The 24,264-nt window shown below is 42.5% G+C and overlaps 1 protein-coding gene across 1 annotated transcript in view; it reads right to left on the bottom strand.

Moving 5' to 3' along the window:
• Positions 1–23,684, bottom strand: part of LOC115471036 (poly(rC)-binding protein 3-like) — a 1,141,923-nt gene extending 1,118,239 nt beyond the window's left edge. Inside the window, exon 1 of the mRNA XM_030204708.1 lies at positions 23,550–23,684. The gene's annotated coding sequence lies outside the window, so the exon portion shown is untranslated. The remainder of the gene's footprint in view (positions 1–23,549) is intronic.
• Between the last annotated feature and the right edge of the window lie 580 nt (positions 23,685–24,264).

Below are 24,264 nucleotides of genomic sequence, written 5' to 3'. Positions count from 1 at the left end.
AACTTAATTGGCATAACAAGTTAATCAGTGTTGATAACAGCTCCTAACAAGCAATAATGAGCATTAATTGGCACTGATTAGAATTTACACACACAATTCGCTAAGTGTATTCTATAACAAAGTGCACTGGCAAAAAAAGGTGTGGTTATGGGCAGGGAAATAGGCATTTTGTGGGTGTTCTGAAATTTATGCACGTAGTTATAGAATATGGCCCAGTGCACATAAATCAATGTACCAGGATTTATGCCACATTTTCATTGGTGTAAATGGATGCACATAGTTTTAGGCACTGACAGAGAAACTAAGAGTATTCTATAATTGGTGCCTAAATCTAACTGCCAATTGTAGAATATGCTTAGTAGGCACTGATTTCAGCACCAATCTTTTAGGCACATGTAATGGAAGATGCAAAGCATTGCTTTTCAACCCTGCTTTGATCGATAATGAACTCTGAAATCTTCTTTGACCGAAAGTTACTTTTCTTGTAAATACAAACACAAGTTGGAGGATAAGAATTAATTTGGTATGCAAAGGGGAGGATGGTTCTTGTTTTTGGCAGTTCAGCTTGGCCGCCTGGACTTGGAAAACATATGACCATGTTCCCACAGTATGGCTTGTTTACCTAGACAGAGAAGCATTCTGTAATTTTCCTTAGAAGTATTCTGTAACTTTCCTCAGCTCTGAACATGAGTTCTGAGCCTAATAAAAAGGGGAGTTTCTTTCAGTGAAATCGGGAGCTCATCTGTGAGTAATGTACGTACTGTGCAGAGGACTTGTTTCTGGTCTAAAGAGCTCCTGGCTTTCACTGTCACGGCCCCCCCCCCCCCAGCTGATGATAAGAGCCTGGATGATGTAACGACCAGTGATGATTGTATGTATAGTGTATTATTGGTTCCTTTCCTGGTCTAAGAACTCTTAGCATTGCTTCGATGTAGAGACCAGTGATGTAATAATTGTTTATATAGCTAATCATTGTGTTTATATAGTTAATCATTGTGTTTATATAGCTAATCATTGTATATACCTTAATCATTGTAGGAGGGAGCCACTGGGGGATTAAATGGGCAACCTCTCCTAAACCCTCCAGTGGAGTGCTGCTCAATAGCAGCTGTTTCCCACACCCTAAACATATTTGGTAGCAGGTGTAACTCCTAATCTCGATCTTTTAGGATATAGGCAAAGTTTCCTTCTGAAATGGGAAATAAATGTGTATTGCCATGCCCTTATTCTGCCCAAAACATACCCAGACCAAGTCTCCTTGCTATTTGCACATACTTGTGTGTGAGACGTGCATATCCCAGCTTTGTGTTGATAATTGCTTGTTAAGTGGCAATTATTGGCACCGATTGGCTTGTTAATTAATTAAGTTGCGCACGCAAATCAAGAATATGACTGGATCTGAGTGTGCAACTTAAGTCACGCTATATAGAATGCGGGGGATAACTCTCAAAATTAGCAGCATAAATCCTTTGGATATTGGGCCTAGATACTTCAGATGCCCTTCCCAATAAAGTTCAATATCTTGTTTTATAATGTAATGTAATGTGGTTCTTGTATCCCTCTAACTGCATAGTGGTCCAAAGTGGGTAAAAAAAAAAAAAACAGTAGAGCAAACAAATTAAACTAAGAATTTCATAAATAAATAAGTTTTCAAATTCTTACAAAACAAATAATAGGGTGAGGAAGTCCATAGATCCAAAGGTAAAGAGAGCCAGAGATGCACTGCCTGATAGCAAAAAGAATCTTCTAAACGTTTCTTATATTTAACAGCTGAAAACAAAGGAAAGATTAAATGGCATGGGTCTCTAGTCCTTAAAAAACTGCAGACAGAAGGAAAAGTCAACAATCAGTAACGGTATTCTGGAGAGGACCCATCAAACATCTTAAATACTACACTTCCAACTTAAAAAGAATATGGATAGACAGTCAATTGCTACCAGTACAATGCAATAATAGATTCCTCACAGATTGTGACACCTCCTATTGAGATATGTTGCAGTACATGAGACTTCCATTCCACATTGGTCCCTTCCTCCCCTCCCTCCTTCATGGACTCCTTTTTCGGTTTAAGTGCCTTGTTTTTGGTTTCTTTTGCTTTTAACATTTAGGCAACTTTAGAAATCCATCACAGTCCACTGAAAGCTGTACTGCAAATATGTGAATTTGAGAACAGGGGTTCTATCTCATCTTGTTGGTAGTGGCGCTCAGTGCAAGTTAGAAAGGAGAAGATGCAATTTCACATACACCTAGGGGACTGAAGTCATAGAAGAATTGTTAAGTACAAGAGTACACCCGCTATACTTGATTGATTAAAAATCAAAACGAAACATTGCAATGCTTATATCACCAGCTATATATCCTTATGAGGAAATGAATGCAACAGCTCCCATTCACCATCTGATTAGCGTATAAAAAGTAAAATATATACACATTTTCTCAGGCACTTGGTATGTTGGCTGATTATCAGGGTTGCTTGGAGTTCCTGAGCATGAATTGCTGATTTGCACCCTAGAAAGACAAACAACTGAACTATTTCACTTGGACATCTTCATGCAATATGAGCACCTTCCAAGAAATGAAAGATTGACAAAGATTACCCCCCCCCCCCTTCCCTCTCCCTCCAGAAGCCAAACTGACTTGGAAACAGCAAAATTGTTCTCAAGGTCTTCAGAACAGCTAACCTTTTCCTTATATTTAAATGTTTCTTCTTCTGCCTTAGGAAAATAACGGTCATTAAAGCCTCTTTTAGATAGATGTTCTGCCTAAATTCTTATACATACTGTAGTAATCAGTAGAATTGATTATTGTAATTCACTCTTTATTGGATGTCCTCAATATCAGATAAAACGACTTCAGCTGATACAACACACAGTTGTCAGACTTCTTTATAATGTTGGTTGCTATAAACATGTAACATCATTACTTAAGAAACAACATTGGCTGCAGTTGAAAGAACAGATCAAATTTAAGGGGTAAGTTTACTAAGGTGTGTTAGCATTTTTAATGCTCCTGTATATTTAAGGCGCATTAAACACTAACGTGCCTATACATTTCTATGGGTGCGATGGTGTTTAATGCACGTAAACCATTTACGCACATTAACATAGTAACATAGTAGATGACGGCAGAAAAAGACCTGCACGGTCCATCCAGTCTGCCCAACAAGACAACTCATGTGTGCTACTTTTGTGTATACCCTACTTTGATTTGTACCTGTGCTCTTCAGGGCACAGACCGTATAAGTCTGCCCAGCACTAGCCCCGCCTCCCACCACTGGCTCTGGCACAGACCGTATAAGTCTGCCCCGCACTATCCCCGCCTCCCAACCTCCAGCCCCGCCTCCCACTACCGGCTCTGCTATCCAATCTCGGTTAAGCTCCTGAGGATCCTTTCCTTCTGAACAGGATTCCTTTATGTTTATCCCACGCATGTTTGAATTCCGTTACCGTTTTCCTCTCCACCACCTCCCGCCGGAGGGCATTCCAAGCATCCACCACTCTCTCCGTGAAGAAATACTTCCTGACATTTTTCTTGCGTCTGCCCACGTGCCCATAGTACTACTTAGTAAACATAGACGTAGATACTGATAATTGCTCATACAGCTTATTATACAGGCTCTCCTCAATATCTACATTCTTTGACAAGTCCCTATCAACCATCATGCACCTGGAGGTCTGGTCAGTGGTACCATCTCACAAGAGACTATGGTTGGATTCCTCTAGTCATATTGCATTTAGTTGTTTGGCTCCAACATTATGGAATTCTCTTCCTTTAGAGCTTTGAAAGGAAAGGTCTTATAAGAAATTTGAGACAGGTTTAAAAATAGGCAAGCTTTTGGAACTGAAAATCACTATTTATATATCTTGTCACTCACTGAGGATTTCACAAGTAGATTATTGTCTTACTCCTTTTGTTTCACAGTTCTCTATGTCTTTGGCTGATATTGTGGTTCTGAACATTCCCTTTCTACTGTATCTCCATTATTCTGTGTTAGAAGGAACTACCATACTGTTTTAAAATTTTTATTGTGTAAACCACTCTGATATGACAAATGAAGGACAATATAACAAATGTTACAAATAAATAAATAAATTGTCCCCCCAGCAGGTACATTCTGCATCAGGCCAAATGAAGTGGTAAAATGTATCACCTCAAGCTAAGAACGCTGCACATACTTGTATTTATAAAAATCAAAATTAAATGTCATCCCCTACTCCTGCCTGTAAAGCTTCAGCTACACAACTGTGCTGGTAAATGAACAGGGCTATGGTAAAATAACTCATCAAATTATACATCACAGTTAAGCAGTCACAGCAGGCCAACATACATAGTACCTCCATGAATAAACATTCTTTGGGGCACAATTCTGAACATCATTACTTGTGATCAGCAAATGTTTTAAGCCACATTTGCTTATTTGTCAGGAAGGAGTAAAAATGTTGACTAGAGATGGGCTGTTGATGGCGATAACATGATAAATGTCAAAAACATGTCCTATGAATAGCACAAAGAAGGTTGAAAGCACAGAACACAATCCAAAACACACAAAAGTACCAAGATCCTTCAAGAACAGGACAAGTCCTTTAATTCCACAGCATAGAACAATCTAGTACATCAATGATCCAACATGGACCGTCTCAATTATCCGGCCTACACGGGACCGACCCATTGTCAGAAAGTGAAAAGTCGGATAATACAGAAAACACTGCATAAACCCCTCAAACAATGCATAAACAAAGGCACAGAGTTCCCGATTTTCAAAAATTGTTCTAAAACAAAGATTTTTAATAGAAATAAATGTGATGATGCCACCGAGGGGGGTCTGATGCCAGATGGTTGGATTACCGAAGATTGGATAATCAAGACTGTACTGTATCCAGTTATACAATTGCCCCTCCCCCCCAAAAAAATGTGGGTTGATACTGCTGCACTTTCAATTTCTGTTAAGCCTACAGTGAATTCAGTACTCAAAATATTGCCCCTCCCACCCCAAAATAGTTAAGAACATAAAAACATAATAGTAGCCATACTAGGTCAAACCAATGGTCCATCTAGCCTAGTATCCTGTTTTCCAAACAGTGTTCAAGCCAGGATACAAGTACCTGGTAGAAACCCAAATCGTGGCAACACTCCATACTACAAATCTTAGGGCAAGCAGTTGCTTTCCATGTCTGTCTCAATAGCAGACTATGGACTTGTCCTTCAGGAATTTGTCCAAACCTTTCCTTTAACCTAGATACACAAACCGTTGTTACCACATCCTCCGGCAAAGACTCCCAGAGCTTAACTATTTGTTGTGTCAAAAACTATTTAATCCTATTTGTTTTGCAAGCATTTCCATGTAACTTTCTCGAGTGTCCCCTAGTCTTTGTACTTTTGGAATGAGTAAAAATCGATTTACTTCTACTTGTTCTACACCACTCATGATTTTGTAGACCTCAATCATCTCCCCTCATCCATCTCTTTTCCAAGCTGAAGAGCTCTAACCTCTTTAGCCTTTCCTCATACAAGAGGAGTTCCATCCCCTTTATCATTTTGGTCACTCTTCTTTGAACCTTTTCTAATTCCGCTAAATCTTTTTTGAGATACGGCATCCAGAACTGAACACAATACTCAAGGTGTGGACTCACCGTGGAGTGAAACAAAGGCATTATAGTATTGTCAGTCTTATTCACCATACCTTTCCTAATAATTCCTAGCATCCTGTTTGTTTTTTTTGTCCGCCGCCGCATACTGAGCAGAAGATTTCAGTTTATTATCTACAATGACATCCAGATCTTTTTCTTGAGTGCTGAACCCCAAGGTGGACTCTAGCATCAGGTAACTATGATTTGGATTATTCTTTCCAATGTGCATCATCTTGCATGTCTCCACAATAAATTTCTTCTGCCATTTGGATGTCCAGTCTTTGCAATTTTCTAAGGTCTTCCTGCAAAATTTCACAGTCTGCACTAACAACCTTGAATAGTTTTGTATCATCTGCAAATTGTATCACCTCACTCGCAATCCTGATTTCCATATCATTTATAAATATGTTAAATAGCACCGGTCCCAGTACAGATCCCTGTGGCACTTCACTGTTCACCCTCCTCCATTGAGAGAAATGACCATTTAACCTTACCCTCTGTTTTCTGTCCAATAACCAATTCCTAATCCACACCAGAACATTGCCTCTTATCCCATGACTCTAATTTTCTCACGAGTCTCTCATGAGGAACTTTATCAAATGTTTTCTGAAAATCTAGATACACTACATAAACTGGCTCACCTTTATTCACATGTTTATTCACGCCTTCAAAGAAATGAAGGAAATTGGTAAGGCAAGATGTCCCTTGGCTGAACCCATGCTGACTTTGTCCCCATTAAACCATGTTTGTCTACATGTTCTGTAATTTTATTCTTTATAATAGTTTCCACTATTTTGCCCAGCACTGATGTCAGGCTTACCTGTCTATAATTTCCTGGATCATCCCTAGAATCCTTTATAAAAATCAGCATCACATTGACCACCCTCCAATCTTCAGGTACTACAGACGATTTTAATGACAGGTTACATATTGCTAACAGCAGTTCAACAATTTCATGCTTGAGTTCTTTGAGTATCTTTGATGTATGCCATCCGGTCCAGGTGATTTACTACTCTTTAATTTGCCAGTTTGGCTCAGTACATCATCCAGGTTCACTGAGATTTCTTTCAGCTCCTCCACATCATCACCCTTGAAAACTATTTCCAGTACAGGCAGATCACTTACATCTTCTTCCATAAAGACAGACGCAAAGAATTCATTCAGTTTCTCCACTAAGGCCTTGTCCTATCTGAGTGCCCCTTTTGCTCCTTCAAGATCTAACAGTCCCATAGATTCCCTCGCAGGCTTTCTGCTTCTGATATACCTGAAAATGTTGTTACTGTGAGTTATAGCCTGTGTGGCAAGTTTCTCTTCATATTCTCTTTTAGCCTTCTTTATCAATGTTTTGCATCTGACTTGCCAGTGATTATGTTGCTTCTTATTTTCTTCATTTGGGTACTTTTTCCATTCTTTGAAGGACAATCTTGGTTGTAATGGCCTCTTTTACTTCACCTTTTAACCAGGAAGGCTGACGTTTCTTTTCTTACCATCTTTGCAAATATATGGAATGCATCTGGACTGGGCTTCAAAGATGGTATTTTTGAATAACATCCATACCTGACTTAGCGTCCTAACCTTTGCAGACTATCCTTTTAGTTTGTTTTTAACCATTTTCCTCATTTTATTATAGTCGCCCTTTCGAAAATTAAATGCAGCTACAGTAGATTTCCTTTGCGGGTTCATCCCAGATAATAGCTCAAACTTGATCATGTTATGATCACTGTTTCCCAGGTTACCCAACACCACCACCTCTCACACTATTCCCTGCATGCCACCAAGGATCAGATCCAAAATGGCTCCCCCTCTTGTCAGTTCCTGGACCAGCTGCTCCAAGAAGCACTCATTTATTACATCTAGAAATTTCATCTCCCTGGAATTCCCTGATGTAACATTTATCCAGTCATTATTGGGGTAATTGAATTCACCCATTATTATAGCATTGCCCAATTTGCCAGCTTTCCTAATCTTTGTAAACATTTCTTCATCCATCTGTTTGTTCTGTCCCGGCGGACGGTAGTACAGCCATACAAGAATACTCCTTCCCTTCACACATGGAATTTCTATCCATAATGATTCCATGCTGCTATCTGTGTCACATGGAATGTTTATTTTATTTGACTAAATTCCCTCTTTAACATATAGTGCAACCCTCCCTCCAATTTGATCCTCTCTATCATTGCGATTCAATTTCTACCTGTTAACAGTGTCCCATTGATTGTCCTCTTTCCACCAAGTCTATGAGATGCCTATTATATCTACTTGATCATTTAGTGCTATATATTCTAACTCTCCCATCTTATTTTTTAGGCTTCTATAATTTATGTACAGGCACTTCAAATTGTGTTTTTTTTCCTTTGATCTACAAGCTGCTTAGAAATTGAAGAGGATAATGTGCATCTTTATCTTGCTCTCTCATTAAGCACATCTGGCTTACTTTCAGCATTGTTGAAACCTCTCTACTGGGATTCCCTAAATGCCCTGTTTCAATAGTATCCTTCAAGGATACTCCACATTGAACCATGCGCTCCTGGGCAACTATCAGCTCCCCCACCCCCCATTCTAGTTTAAAAGCTGCTCTATCTCTTTTTTAAAAGTTAGCAGCAGCAGCCTAGTTCCATTCTGGTTAAGGTGGAGCCCATCCTTTTGGAACAGTCTCCCCCTTTCCCAGAATGTCGCCCAGTTCCTAACAAATCTAAATTCCTCATCCATGCACCATCATCTCAACCACGCATTGAGACTTTAGAGCTATGCCTGCCTTTTGGGTCCTGCGCGTGGAACAGGGAGCATCTCTGAAAATGCTACCCTGGAGGATCTGGACTTCAGCTTTCTACCTAAGAGCCTAAATTTGGCTCCCAGAACCTCCCTCCCACATTTTCCTATGTCATTGGTTCCCACATGTACCAAGACAGCCAGCTCCTCCCCAGCACTATCTAAGATCCTGTCTAGGTGGCACGTGAGGTCCACCACCTTTGCACCAGGCAGGCAAGTCACCAGATGATCCTCACGTCCACCAGCCACCCAGCTATCTATATGCCTAATGATCGAATCACCAACTACAACAGCCATTCCAACCCCTCCTGCCTGGGCAGAAGTTCTTGGAGACATATCCTCGGTGCAAGAGGGTAATACATCCCCTGGTGAGCAGGTCCTGGAAACAGGAGTACTTCCTACGTCACCAGGATGATGCTCTCCTACAGGGCCGTGCCTAGGGTCTCTGGCGCCCCCCTGCAGACTATCAATTGGCGCCCCCCCCCGTGAAAATGATCACGCCCCCCCCCCATGAAAATGATCGCTCACCACTTGCCACACTGAAAGGAATTGTCAGCAATATTCTTAGAAACAAATTGGTATACATTGCAAAATAAGATAGCAGATGTAAATTCTCAAAGTGGACATATTCCAAATGCTAAAATGAAAATAAAATGATTTTTTTTTCTACCTTTGTTGTCTGGTGACTTTCTTTTTTCAATCATGCTGGTTCAGTATCTGATTCTGCTGCTATCTGTCCTCTTAACTCCATTTCCAGGGCTTCCTTTCCATTTATTTCTTTACTTTTCTCCTTTCTTCTTCATTTCTTGCTCTATATCCATTTCCAGCAATTTCTCCTCTCTCCCTGGGTCCTGCCCTCCCATCCATGTCCATTCTTGTCCCTCTCTGCCCTTCCCTCCTCCATCCATAGCCAGCAATCCTCCTCTCTCCCCTCCCCTCCATTTCCAGCAATTTGTCCTCTCCCTGGGCCCCCATGTCCATCCTTGTCCCTCTCTGCCCTTCCCTCCTCCATCCATAGCCAGCAATCCTCTCTCCCCTCCCCTTCCAGCAATTTGTCCTCTCCCTGGGCCCTGCCCTCCCATCGATGCCTCTCTGCCCTCCCATCCATGCCTCTCTGCCCTTCCCTCCGCGCCCTGGGGCCTTTAAATCTTTTACTTCCGGTCGCAGCAGCGTCAGTGAAAGCGGAGCGCTGCCGACGTCTCCCTTCCCTTTGCACTCTTGGTTCCCTCAGTGTCCGCCTTCTTCTGACGTCAGAAGAAGGCGGGACACTGAGGGAACCAACGAGTGCAAGGGAAGGGAGACATCGGCAGCAGTGGCGTAGCTAGGATAGTTGACACCCGGGGCCGGTCATTTTTTTTAACACCCCCCCCCCCCCCCCCCAAATCCAGTACTAGGCATACCGAGAATACAAAACACGACCTATAGAGCAATTTTACCATACCATAAGCAGTCGTTTCTATGAGTCACACAAGGAAAAGGAAAGCATCTTAAGCACTACAGTGAGCACTAGAACATCAATTCACCTATTGTAAAACGAAACCAGACAGAATAGTACAGATCGTCGATCCTGCACAGTCAATGCCAACTGAAAGCCATGTCTTTTTCACAAACACAGATACACCCTAATCCACTATAGAATAAGTAATCATAAACTTTCTATTTAGACAAAAATTAAACTGAACCCCCGATGCCAGACTCTGCATACAATGCAACGCCAAAGAAACAAAAAATGTCTCCTAGTACTGTGCAAAATATAAAGACAGCAGATGTAAATTTGAAAAAACTAACAAATACCAATCACCACTTTACAAATTAACAAATAGAAATAAAACAAATACAGAAAATAAAATAATACCATTTTATTGGACTAATACATTTAACTTCCAGAGGCCAAAATCTCCTTCCTCAGGTCAATACAGTATAGTGCTGTTACAGTATCCTATCCTGATCTGAGGAAGGGGGTTTTGTTCTCTGAAAGTTAAGTCAAAATGTATTAAAATTAGTCCAATAAAAAGATTACCTTATTTACATGTTCTATTTATAAACATTTATTAACACAGCTAAAATACTATATCCTAAAGCAAAATAATAAAAATATATATTTACAGTTTGTTGTCTTTGGTTTCTGCTTTCCTCATCTTCTTTTCACCGTCTTCCTTCCATCCAGCATCTGTCTTCGCTCTCTCTCTGCCATCCAGTGTCTGCCCTCTCTAATGTGCCTTCCATCCACATCTGCCCTCTATTTCTGCCCCTTCCATCCACCATCTGCCCCAGTCTGCCATCTCTCTCTCCCCCTTCCATCCACCATCTGCCCTCTCTCTCTCCTTTCCCTCCAGCATTTGCCCTCTATCTCTGCCCCTTCCATCCACTGTCTGCTCTTTCACTCCCTTCTATCCACTGTCTGCCCTTTCTCTCTGCTCCTTCGATTCACCATTTGCCCTCTCTCTTTCCCCCTCCCATCCATTCAGGGTCTGCCCTCCCTCTCACTCCCCATTCCATCCAGGATCTATCCCCCCTCTCTCAATGCCCCCTCTTTTCAGCTCCCAGTTCCCACCTGCGGCTGCCCCTAGTTCCAGATCCATTGATTCTCCCATCCACCCCTGCCCCAGGCATGACCCCATTCTCCCTCCTGCTCACTTTTCAGACAGATGGGAGAAGGGGCTCCCATCTGTCTCCCACCCAGTCCCTTCTGCCCATCCAAGTCCCCCTCACCCCATCTGTCTCCCACCCAGTCCCTTCTGCCCATCCGAGTCCCCCTCACCCCATCTGTCTCCCACCCAGTCCCTTCTGCTATCCAAGTGCCCCCACCCTCACCCCATCTGTCTCCCACCCAGTCCCTTCTGCCCATCTGAGTCCCCCTCACCCCATCTGTCTCCCACCCAGTCCCTTCTGCTATCCAAGTGCCCCCACCCTCACCCCATTTGTCTCCCACCCAGTCCCTTCTGCTATCCATGTGCCCCCCCACCCTCACCCCATCTGTCTCCCACCCAGTCCCTTCTGCCCATCCGAGTCCCCCTCACCCCATCTGGCTCCCACCCAGTCCCTTCTGCTATCCAAGTGCCCCCCACCCTCACCCTGTCTCCCACCCAGTCCCTTCAGCCCATCCGAGTCCCCCTCACCTCATCTGTCTCCCACCCAGTCCCTTCTGCTATCCAAGTGCCCCCCACCCTCACCCCATCTGTCTCCCACCCAGTCCCTTCTGCCCATCCAAGTCCCCCTCACCCCATCTGTCTCCCACCCAGTCCCTTCTGCCCATCCGAGTCCCCCTCACCCCATCTGTCTCCCACCCAGTCCCTTCTGCTATCCAAGTGCCCCCACCCTCACCCCATCTGTCTCCCACCCAGTCCCTTCTGCCCATCCGAGTCCCCCTCACCCCATCTGTCTCCCACCCAGTCCCTTCTGCTATCCAAGTGCCCCCACCCTCACCCCATCTGTCTCCCACCCAGTCCCTTCTGCCCATCTGAGTCCCCCTCACCCCATCTGTCTCCCACCCAGTCCCTTCTGCTATCCAAGTGCCCCCACCCTCACCCCATTTGACTCCCACCCAGTCCCTTCTGCTATCCATGTGCCCCCCCACCCTCACCCCATCTGTCTCCCACCCAGTCCCTTCTGCCCATCCGAGTCCCCCTCACCCCATCTGTCTCCCACCCAGTCCCTTCTGCTATCCAAGTGCCCCCACCCTCACCCCATTTGTCTCCCACCCAGTCCCTTCTGCTATCCATGTGCCCCCCCACCCTCACCCCATCTGTCTCCCACCCAGTCCCTTCTGCCCATCCGAGTCCCCCTCACCCCATCTGGCTCCCACCCAGTCCCTTCTGCTATCCAAGTGCCCCCCACCCTCACCCTGTCTCCCACCCAGTCCCTTCAGCCCATCCGAGTCCCTCTCACCTCATCTGTCTCCCACCCAGTCCCTTCTGCTATCCAAGTGCCCCCCACCCTCACCCCATCTGTCTCCCACCCAGTCCCTTCTGCCCATCCGAGTCCCCCTCACCTCATCTGTCTCCCACCCAGTCCCTTCTGCTATCCAAGTGCCCCCCACCCTCACCCCATCTGTCTCCCACCCAGTCCCTTCTGCCCATCCGAGTCCCCCTCACCCCATCTGGCTCCCACCCAGTCCCTTCTGCTATCCAAGTGCCCCCCACCCTCACCCCATCTGTCTCCCACCCAGTCCCTTCTGCCCATCCGAGTCCCCCTCACCCCATCTGTCTCCCACCCAGTCCCTTCTGCTATCCGAGTCCCCCTCACCCCATCTGTCTCCCACCCAGTCCCTTCTGCTTTCCGAGTCCCCCCCACCTTCACCCCATCTGTCCCCCACCCTCACCCTGCCTCGTCTTCTCCCTGCCACCCGGTCTTTAAAAATAAATTGCCGACGCGATAGGGAGCGCAGCACCTCGTGTGCAAGTAAAAGAAGCGGATCCGATCATCTCATTGGGCCTTCCTTCACTGTCCCGCCCTAGAGGAAATAGGAAGTTGCGTCAGAGGAGGGCGGGACAGTGAGGGAAGGCCCAATGAGATGATCGGATCCGCTTCTTTTACTTGCACACGAGGTGCTGCGCTCGCTATTCGCGTCGGCAATTTATTTTTAAAGGGCTGGTGCGGGGGAGGGGCTGCCAGGAAGAAGAGCAACGGGAGCGGCGGCACCCCCCTTTCTGATGACACTCGGGGCGGACCGCCCCCACCGCCCCGCCCTTGCTGGTCGGCAGCGCTTTCACTGACGCTGCTGCGACCCAGGTAAAAGATTTAAAGGCCTTTGCGGCGCGGGGCGAGGGTAAGCACCGCGGCGGCGCCCTCCAGAGGTGGGCGCCCCCCTGCGGCGCTTACCTCGCTTACCGCATCGGCACGGCCCTGCTCTCCTAGTTGTTTGTCCTACAGCATGCTTGTTTCTTCCATTCCTTCTGCATCCCCACATCGATACACACAAGGAACTTAATTTCTACAGAAATGAACAGCTAAAACACACATACACACACACACACATACACATAAACACAAAAATACACACACTTTCTTTGATTAAGATGCACAAATATAATCACTCCTCCCTTTTGTATACACTTCAGACTCATGGAACCTGAAAACCATGTATGTGCTGAGTTCTCAGTGTTACAGGACAGAGATCTATGAATGTTATTTTCAATAAAATGGAACAGCAAAAGTGCTGGACAATACAACAGTGGCACCTAGACATCTTTGTTTCTCCTGAAGGAAGCCAGTTCTTTTTCTAAGATGGGCCTACACACTAGTTGCAGCTGTCTCTCAAAAGACAACTACAGGCTGGGGAGCTGAACAACAGTTTCTGAGTAGAAATAAGTTCATGATGGAAACCCTGCCTGGGTATTCAAGAGAGATACAAATTTGTCATTGGAAATTGTCAACTGCATATCAAAGCAACAGTAATTAAGTCTGGATACATTCTAGCATACTGTACTTTACTATTTTGGGATTTGTATGTTACTTCATATTCACACTTGTCGCACATCTATAAACATGAACAAAAAACTCCAAGAACAAATAATAGACCAAAAACAAGAAAGAACGTTATCTTGCCTTCATGGGTATTTGAGATATATTACCATCTGTAGAACTACTAGAAGATTAAGCCCTCTTACATTTTAGATATGTACACCAACAAGGAAGACAGTAATTATAAACTTTATTTGTACATTTATCAGAATGACAAAGTATATCTCAAAAGCCTTCTAATGCATAATAGGCCAAATTCTATAAATGGTGCCTTAAAAATCAGCACTGAAAAACCACATGGTTAGCCTGATTCTATAAACTATGCCTAAAGTTAGGTGTAGTTTATAGAATATACTTATGCACCATTCTTGTGATTAAAATTTAGGTGCACCCATTTAGGCCACCTAAAACCAAGCTTAAATACCTGCATCTAAGTTCAGGTGTATTCCATAACAGTGTTCATAGTTTTTTGAAATGCCCACAACCCACCCATTCCATGCCAATAACCATGCCCTATGTTTGACCACACACATTAGAATATAAGCCTAGAAAGTTGTGTGCATAAATTCTAATTAAAGCCAAATAGTGCTGCTACTTAGTTGTTAAGTACCAATTATTGACACTGATTGGTTTGTTAATCAATTAAGTTGTCCACACAATTTGGCCATACAGCCAAATTAGCATGCACAACTTAAGGCACCATTTAAAGAATTTGGGGGAATATCTATATTTATAATATGTATAAAATAAATAAATAGATTGATCATGCATAGGCATAACTCTCCACAGACCACAGCCAAAGATCCCTCAATCTGGATCAAATGTGTCATTGAAAAATCAATTAATCCTACCGAATAAGCACCAACCAACTCTACTGTCAATGAAGAGGCAAAACATCCACATTCAATCTCATAAATCTCCACGATATCCCACTTGTCTGGCACTACATACTGTCAATTATTACTTTAGAGTTTCCAAGTGTGAATAGAAAGATTTTTGGCTGAGGTCAATTATAAAGGTATTATATTCATTAAAGAATACAAATTTTTATATCATAAACATCTAAAAATTCCTTATATATACTTTGTGCCTAAAGTGCACGAATCATTAATAAGACCTCCTGGCTTTCCAATAATATCTAGTCGAGGTTCACTTAGGGAGCCTCTATCCCAATATGTTGATTATAATTTGAAACCTTTAGTCATGCAGGCTTCTTTTTATGTTAGAGATCTGCTGCATTTTATTCAGTTGTTACAGGGAACAACTATAGACAATTGGGACAACTGTATGCTAGTAATTCCATATACAAATATCCCCCAGGACCAGGTGATTCAAGTGGTACATGATAGTTTAGGAAACACCTCTATGTCCTCTAACAAACTAGAAATGATAGTCAATATGGCTCAATTTGACATTTGTAAGAATTATTTTAAGTTTGAGAAGCAATATAATTTGCAGACCAAGAGGGTGGTCATGGGTGCACCCTGGCTCCCTCTGTGGCCTGCCTATATATATGACACGCTTTGAGGAGAGATTTGTGTATCAGTCTGCATATGTTTAGTATATCAAACTATGGAAGCAGTTTACTGATGATGTTATAATGATTTGGGATGGGACTGAAATGGAATTAGCTTCATTTATTCAGTATATTAATTCAATGGACTTGAATATTAAGTTCCCTCATGAGAGTAGTAAAGAGAAGATATCTTTTCTGGATGTAATCATTCTGAAATATCAGGATAATCAAATCACTACCACCATATTTTGGAAACCCACTGACCATAACACATCATTACACTATTCCAGCTACCATCCCAAAGCATTGAAAAATAACATCCCAGCTGGTCAATTCTTAAGGTTAAGATGAATATGTTCTTCTATTATAGTTTTTAAATATGAGTAGAAGATTTGCTCAGCAGAGTTACCTACCAACTGCTTATCAAAATACCTATAAAAGAGCTTCATACTGATAGACAATGGTTACTTTTACTGTGGAGAGTCTAAAAAGACGCATCTTTGGTGTGTATTATCGTTTTCATCTAGATCACATCAAATTAGAAATGTAATTAAAAGGCATGGGTCAGTTTTAGGGGTTCATCCTCAGTTAAAAGAATTCCCAAATTTACATATAAGAGGGGAAGAAATATGAGGGAAATGTTGTCTTCGTCAAAGAGTCATTACCAATATGAGAACCAAGGCAAACCTATGGGTCATTATAAGTGTTTAAAGTGTGTCTACTGTTTCCATTCAATGGAAACAGACAACGTTGACATTCTCCATAAAAACGATGGTTTCAGCTCAGATCTCATACTAATTGCATAACTTCAATATAGTGTATTGTATTGTATTATATCTCCATGTGGACTATACTACATCGGTCAAACTAAGACACTAGTCAAACTGAGGATTGCCAAACATTTGAACTGTATAAGAACACACAAGCAAGCAATACCACTGACTGAGCATTGGCAGCAGAATAAACATACAGAAAATGATTTGAAATTTGTGGATTGGATTCATGTTTTAGCTACTGGAAAAAGAGCAAAGACTTAGTTATGGAATATTGTTATTCCCTATGGTCTCAATTTAGAGATAGAATGGGTATCAGTTTAAATATTAAACTGGATGGACTTTTGGACCTCTGTGGTTAAAAATTTTTTTTGTATCATTTAAAGTATGTCATTACATTGTTAATACTGGTATATATGTTGACATTGTTTAACCATTGCTTTCTATTTCCCCACTGGAACTGGGTTTGGATTATTCCCACCCCGGTAGGTACTGCCAGTGAATGTTTTAAAAGATGGTATATAGTATCAGTATTTTGATGTAGTTTTAGTAGTCATATAAGCATGGGTGGGGTGAATTTGTAGTAAATATGTGAAGTTTGATCATACAGTAAGTGTTATTTAGTTTGTTTTCAGAGAGTGGAGCCCCCTGATGAAGTGAAAGTGAAACCCAGATCTGAGTTGGGGACCTACCTGGGTGGGATTAGCGATATTGACCTGTTTATTAATGTTCATCATGAAAATCAGTGAAGGATTGCATTGAAGAAATTTGGCTGGTCCATCACAAGCACAATTTTAACATCTGGAGTCCAGCATGTATAGGATTGTTCAGATAAGTACATCTTACACGTTGTATACTATGCACTTTAGTTGTCTTTTCCTTCACTGAGGAAGGTTAGGTATACTAGAATTATGTCCTCCTCTTTCTTATCAGGCCCCTACTTTTTGGAATTCTTTACTTAGGGTATGTAGTGCTTTTAAGATTTTCGAAGGTTGCTAAAACTTTTTGATTTAAGAAATATGGGGTAGGTTCTTTTATCTGAAGGAAGCTATTAGGGCTAAAAGAAACGCCTTCAGAAAATGGAAGAAGGAACTGTCTGAAAATAGCAAGAAGCAGCATAAGGAGTGTCAAAGCAAATGCAAGGCGCAGATAAAGAAGGCCAAGATGGATTACGAAAAAAAGATAGCATTAGAGGCAAAAAACATAGCAAAAATTTTCAGTATATTAAAAGCAGGAAGCCGGCAAAAGAATCGGTTGGGCCGCTGGATGACTGAGGGGTAAAAGGAGCGATCAAGGAAGATAAAGACGTAGCGGACAGATTGAATGAATTCTTTGCTTCGGTCTTCACTGAGGAAGATTTGGGTGGGATACCGGTGTCGGAAATGGTATTTCAAGCGGACACGTCGGAGAAACTTACTGACTTCACGGTAAACCTGGAGGACATAATGGGGCAGTTCAGCAAACTGAAGAGTAGCAAAGCTCCTGGACCGGATGGTATTCATCCTAGAGTACTGATAGAACTGAAAAATGAGCTTGCAGAGCTACTGTTAGTGATATGCAATTTATCCTTAAAATCCAGCGTGGTACCGGAAGATTGGATGGTGGCCAATGTAACGCTGATTTTTAAAAAAGGTTCCAGGGGAGATCCGTGAAATTATAGACCGGTGAGTTTGACATCGGTGCCGGGGAAAATGGTAGAGGCTACTATCAAAAACAAAATTACAGAGCACATCCAAGGACATGGCTTACTGGGACCAAGTCAGCACGGCTTTTGTGTGAGGAAATCTTGCCTGACCAATTTACTTCAATTCTTTGAAGGAGTAAACAAACATGTGGACAAAGGGGAGCCGGTTGATATTGTGTATCTGGATTTTCAAAAGGCGTTTGACAAGGTACCTCATGAAAGGCTACAGAGGAAATTGGAGGGTCATGGGATAGGAGGAAATGTCCTATTGTGGATTAAAAACTGGTTGAAGGATAGGAAACAGAGAGTGGGGTTAAATGGGCAGTATTCACAATGGAGAAGGGTAGTTAGTGGGGTTCCTCAGGGGTCTGTGCTAGGACCACTGCTTTTTAATATATTTATAAATGATTTAGAGATGGGAGTAACTAGTGAGGTAATTAAATTTGCTGATGACACAAAGTTATTCAAAGTCGTTAACTCGCGGCAGGATTGTGAAAATTTACAGAAGGACCTTACGAGACTGGGAGACTGGGTGGCTAAATGGCAGATGACATTTAATGTGAGCAAGTGCAAGGTGATGCATGTGGGAAAAAAGAACCTGAATTATAGCTACGTCATGCAAGATTCCATGTTAGGAGTTACAGACCAAGAAAGGGATCTGGGTGTCGTCGTTGATAATACACTGAAACCTTCTGCTCAGTGTGCTGCTGCGGCTAGGAAAGCGAATAGAATGTTGGGTATTATTAGGAAAGGTATGGAAAAATCCACAATTCCAGGAATAACATGTATAGAATGTTTGTACATTTGGGAAGCTTGCCAGGTGCCCTTGGCCTGGATTGGCCGCTGTCGTGGACAGGATGCTGGGCTCGATGGACCCTTGGTCTTTTCCCAGTGTGGCATTACTTATGTACTTATGTATAGGTTAATTTGAGCCTTTTTTTACAAGAGTGGTATTGTATACCTGAACATTGTGTTCACTCTTTTATTTGTAACCTGCATTGACCTGTAGTAGTATTTGCGGGTTATAAGTTCTGTATAAAATAAAAATAAAGGGCACTCTGGGCTCAGTTCCCCTTATAGAATAGTGCTTAGCGTGGATTCCCGCACCCAACTTTGGGTGTGAAGATTTACACCTGCTGAAACCTGGTGCATTATCCCGATATTCTATAACATTATGCCAAACATTTTGGCCCACCCGTGACCCACCCATGCCCCTCCCTTGGCCCACACCCTTTTCGGTTTCATGTGAAACGATTCGGGCATGTAATGTTATAGAATAGCGCAGGGAGATCTGGGCATACATCTAAGCCAATTAACATCAATAATTGATTGTTGACCCTTTGTTAACTCATTAATTTGGGTGCCCAAAATTGATCAGCCTGTATAGATTTTGGGGGATAGTGTCTAACAGCTCCACCTGCCTGGTGTTTCCTAGCTTTCTTTTTCTTCCAGAGGAGCTTTCAAAAAATTAGCTTGAGTCCTTTCCATCCAAGCACCAGTACCAATGTGGGAAAGGGATTACGTCCAAATACAAACAGTTTAGAGGAAATGGATTCGTAATCTAAGACTCTGACCTTAGGGCCTCTTTTACCAAACCACGCTAGCGATTCCCGGTGTGGTAATGCCAACAAAGCCCATTCACTTTCAGTGGGCTTCATTGGCATTGCCATGCGGGAATCACTAGCACGGTTTGGTAAAAGAGGCCCTAAGTCAACTGCACTCTATTATATTATCTATATATATAAAAGGCAAGACCAACGTTCTGAAGCCTCTAGCCGGAAGTGTGAAGCGCCAGAGATATCCGGTTTCCCCATGAGTGAAGGAAAACAGCACAGCACGAAATCCCTCTCTCTGTAACAGTGAAGGACTCAGAGGGGTAGAGGAGAGAGATGCCCTCACTCTCTCTGTAACACAGAACAGCAGGAAACTTAACACTGAAGGACTGGACTCCAAGAGGAGAGGGGGAGGGAGAGAAGGCAGAGGGCAGGGACACACACTCCCACATGCACACTCTGAAGAAAACCTTGCTAGCCCCCGTTTCATTTGCATCAGAAACGGGGCTTTTTTACTAGTAAAGAATAATATGACCTTCAGGCATTTGCTGAAAACTTTGTTTCAGAAATATTTAGGTAAGGAACAAGTTTGAAATAAGGCTTGAGTTTTACATTTTTATTTTAGTAATTTGTTTGGATAATACTTTGATTAGAACTATCTTACATAATCTTGGAATTGTTGGTAAACAATATAGGTTAAAGTACTGCTTTGGGATTTGTGTTTTGCATATGGAATTCTTTGTACATTTACTATGACTGATGTGGAATTGTGTTAATTATGCTGAATTATTGTAAAGAATTGTAAAATATTTATTGTAATCCACCTAGAACTTTTCTGGTGAAATGACCATAAATGCCCATTTTAGATTAAATTAAATTAAAAATTAACTCAATTTTATCTTTCTTGTGCAATGAAACTTGTCCACTGTAACCACTACTGGAGTGTAACGTCCTAGTGTTTTTGCATAATTATCCTGAAAAAGTATTTGATCATCTGCAGCATGTATGATCTTGGTTGCCAGGGGTGTGCATTGGGGAGCACTGATCCATTGGGGTGCTTACTAAAAACTGTTTGTATATGTCTATATCTATAAATTAACACGTACACAAGTGATTTGCACACTTTAAAAAGATCCTAGCATGTAGACAGTGTGGTGCAAAGAACAAATAGGTGAAACAAACATGAAAAAATGCCCCAAATTAGGGAAAATTTGGTTAAAACAAGCAAGAACTGAACTTTGTATTCACAGAGTACACCACTACTCTTTGTAAACAGGTTAGTTCAGATATTGTAGTTTTATAAGTGTCCATACCTGTATGTGTAACACAAATCAAGCAAAAATAAAATGAATAATGAAATATCTTTATTATTGAAAACTAGCATTCATGTTGTATTTTATAAACATCTGTTGCCCTATAGCAGAGTATGATTGGCTAATATTTTTAAAAGAAAGGAAATATACTCCATATGAACACTCATCATGGCCACTTGTGGATATTTTGGGGCCCTTTTACAAAGGTGCACTGAAAAACGGCCTGCAGTAGTGTAGACGCGTGTTTTGGATGCGCGCAGATCCACCTTTCAGCACGTCTGCAAAAAATGCCTTTTTTTATTTTGCCAAAAGTGGACATGCGGCAAAATCAAAATTGGTGCATGTCCATTTTGGATCTGACACCTTACCTAGCAGTAAAGACTTTCGTGGTAACCAGGCAGTAATGACCTACATGCTTCAAACGCCACTTGGTAAGCGCATCTGAAAATAAAAATTATTTTTCAGACACACGTATCGGACACGTGCCAAAAATGAAATTACCACAACATCCACAATGTAGCCCTGCGGTAACTCCATTTTGGCGCACATTGTGCACGCATAGATACTTACGTGGCTTAGTAAAAGGGCCCCTTTGTGGGCCCACAGCTACAGTTTAATAAGAGCTCCTGCCTGTGTGAATTAAGCAGTTCTGCACCTGTCACAAATGAGATGCAGAACAAGCTCAACCAACTGCTTTCAACATTTGGTTTGTGCTCTTTACCTTAACTGTTCAGTGCACTCAACCGTGTGCTGTTTCCATTTAGCATGAAGGAAGACAATTTGTTATATTTTATATAGGTACAAAGCTAATGCAATATTGAAGAGGGGAAAAACATTACAATATAGCTTATCTAATAATAATTTGTGCCTCAGACCTGTTTACAGCAGAAAAAAAAATCAAATTACTGAAGCTGTAAACACAGTATTTCCAAGTTACTGTACAGTGATAACCTGTATATGTTTTCTTTAGTATAATCAGCACACCTAGTGGTTGCAAGCTCCCTTCAATGAGTTCATGCACCGTTTCAGTTCTCCACATCAGCAAAACCAGGGATGCATCGAGCCCTTAAAAATATATGACTTCACCAAATGCCTGCATAACTGTGACAGAAGCGGATCCAACGTGCATACATTTTTTTCCATTACATAACCTACTTAGATCCTCGGACTGGATATAAGGTAGATGCACACAACATTCAGTTCACATAAAGCAAAAGTATTTAGCTAATTACTGAATGTTGACACAGAAATCACGAGCATAGAGAGGAAATGAAGCTGTAAATTGCGGTGTCAGTAAAACACTTGCTGTCGTCGTCCCCCTCCCCCCCACAAAAAAAGAAGTGTCAGATTCTTAAATATATTTCTTTCTTGGGACTTTATGGTGGTATTCACAATTTTAGAGGCCTCAAAATAATGAAATTATTTATAGAACATTAATCATCGTTTAGAAATGCCCACATAGAAAGTATATTTTATACTATATATAAATATGTGTTGTAAACCAAAATTTAATTGAAATGAATCTAACATGGTGCCAATTATGCTAATAAACTACATTTGTTTTCTGTTCCCAAACATGCAACCAATTCCTTCGCCCTTCCTTGCCCATTTTCCACTTACTGCCTGTACAACAGAGATAGGAACAGCCCTGAGTTTTGAACAGCACCTTTAAATTAAGTGTGCTCTACCTCAAATGCAAATAACAACTACTGCACAAGTCTCTAGAGGTCTTCTGGAAACAACCAGTAAGCTATTTGGATGTCGCAAACATTCTGGTCACCAAAATAATAAAGATGAAACCCTCACATTTTTAATAGCAGGTGCACCACTGCCACAAAGGTAGAATTTTTACACTGGACCTGCCCACCAAGTTCAGAGTAAGGAGCAATCGGCTGACTTCAACATGCACTTAAAACAGCCCCTACTAACAGAGAGCATTGAGGCCACAGGCCCTAACATTTCAGATTGATTGGGGGTGCCAACACACAACACAAATTACCCCTCCCTGGAGAAAATGAAGGAGCTTACTTAATGCTAGGGGTGCTCAATACCCACAGAGCTGGCTCCTATGATTGGAACCCGACAGAGTGAGTCTCTTACAGAGAATTTAAAGCTGCTTCTGAACTGGAGTGAAGCCTGCAAACAGCAGAAAGAAGCAAACTGGGTTTCAGGCATTTGTTTCCCAACTTGGAAAACCAGAGCACCTCTGTCCCTTTCAGCACCACACCAAGCAACAAACTTTCTCTTCCTCTCCCTGGTTAGCTGTTAACATTACTGAACTGTATGGTGACAGGAATCAGCAACAACCCCCAATCCCCCCCCCCCCCCCCCCCCACACACACAAAAATAATCTTTCTTATGTGGCAAGCGTGCAGTTCCCCTCTCCTGTCCCCTATTACCTAGATCAATAGGAACGGGGGGGGGGGGGGGGGTGCTGGAGCTTTTCTAGCACTTTAACACCCCTGCCAGCATTTTTGAAAATAACACTGTGGAACACATGCTGTCAGGTCAGGCAGTCGCTGTCTCCACTTTCTACTGGATAGAAATAAGGATCGCAGTAGGGGGAAAAGGCAGTTTCTCTTTTTCTTTCTCCCCCCCCCCCCCCCCCCCCTTTCCATTTGCCTCTAGCGCATGCAGGGGCAAGTCGAGCTTATCCACTACCCATACCGACAACATGCCAGGATCTCGAAGCTAGCCCGAATAACACTAAGGCAGCAGGAAGAGACCTCAGTCAGAATAAGATTATTTTGATCTGAAAACCACGCTGTGCTGCTGGGAAAAAAATTGACAGAAATCAAAATAAAAGCAGCACACACACAAGGAGAAAAAGTGATGAAAAGACAAAACTCACCTTAACAAAGGGTGTTGGATGGGGTCAGAGAGAAGGAAGGGTAATTTGTTTAGCAGAGATTGGTGATATTGTTAAAACACACAAGACACGGGGTTTGGAAGCAGGAAAGACAGTGTAAAAAATGAAGGGAAGGTAATTCTTGTCAGGGCAATAGAGAATAAAAGAGGTAGAAGTCAAGTTGCCAGTAAAAATAATCCCAATTATTAAAGAAAAGGCAAATGTCACTGAAGGAAGAAATACACCCTCTGGCAGTGCAGATTTTGTATAAATCGTGGTGGGTTCCACTGTTTCTCCAGGATGAATCTTGCAGTCTATGCTTTGGTTTTATTTGTGGGGTTTTTTTTCCTCCCCAATGCTGAGATTTATTTCCAAACAGGCACCGGTAATGATGCTTCGGTGGTGGCAGGTGCTGTTATACTGTAAATCCTTGGCTGCGGGTTGCTGCCTCTGGCTCCCGTGATCGCCCTGCAGCACGGTGCTTTCCTAGAATCAATCGGAGCTCCTTCACTGAGCCGAACGCCTTCTGCACACACACCAGGGCTTAGCCTCAAGCAGACGCCACGCCCCCACACTCTGCCCTGGCCCTGCTCCCTCCTGCCCGCATGTCTAATTAGCTTCTTGGGGATGGGCAGGAATCAAGCAGCAGGGTGTGGAGAAAGTTGGGGGGGGGGGGTCCTCTGTGTGAAAATAGATAAATGAATAGGGTGACTCCTAG

Source organism: Microcaecilia unicolor, chromosome 1, assembly GCF_901765095.1.
Source record: "Microcaecilia unicolor chromosome 1, aMicUni1.1, whole genome shotgun sequence".
NCBI lineage: Eukaryota > Metazoa > Chordata > Amphibia > Gymnophiona > Siphonopidae > Microcaecilia > Microcaecilia unicolor.
The sequence above is the reverse complement of the archived record's forward strand: the minus strand, read 5'-3'. Positions and strand labels throughout refer to the sequence as shown.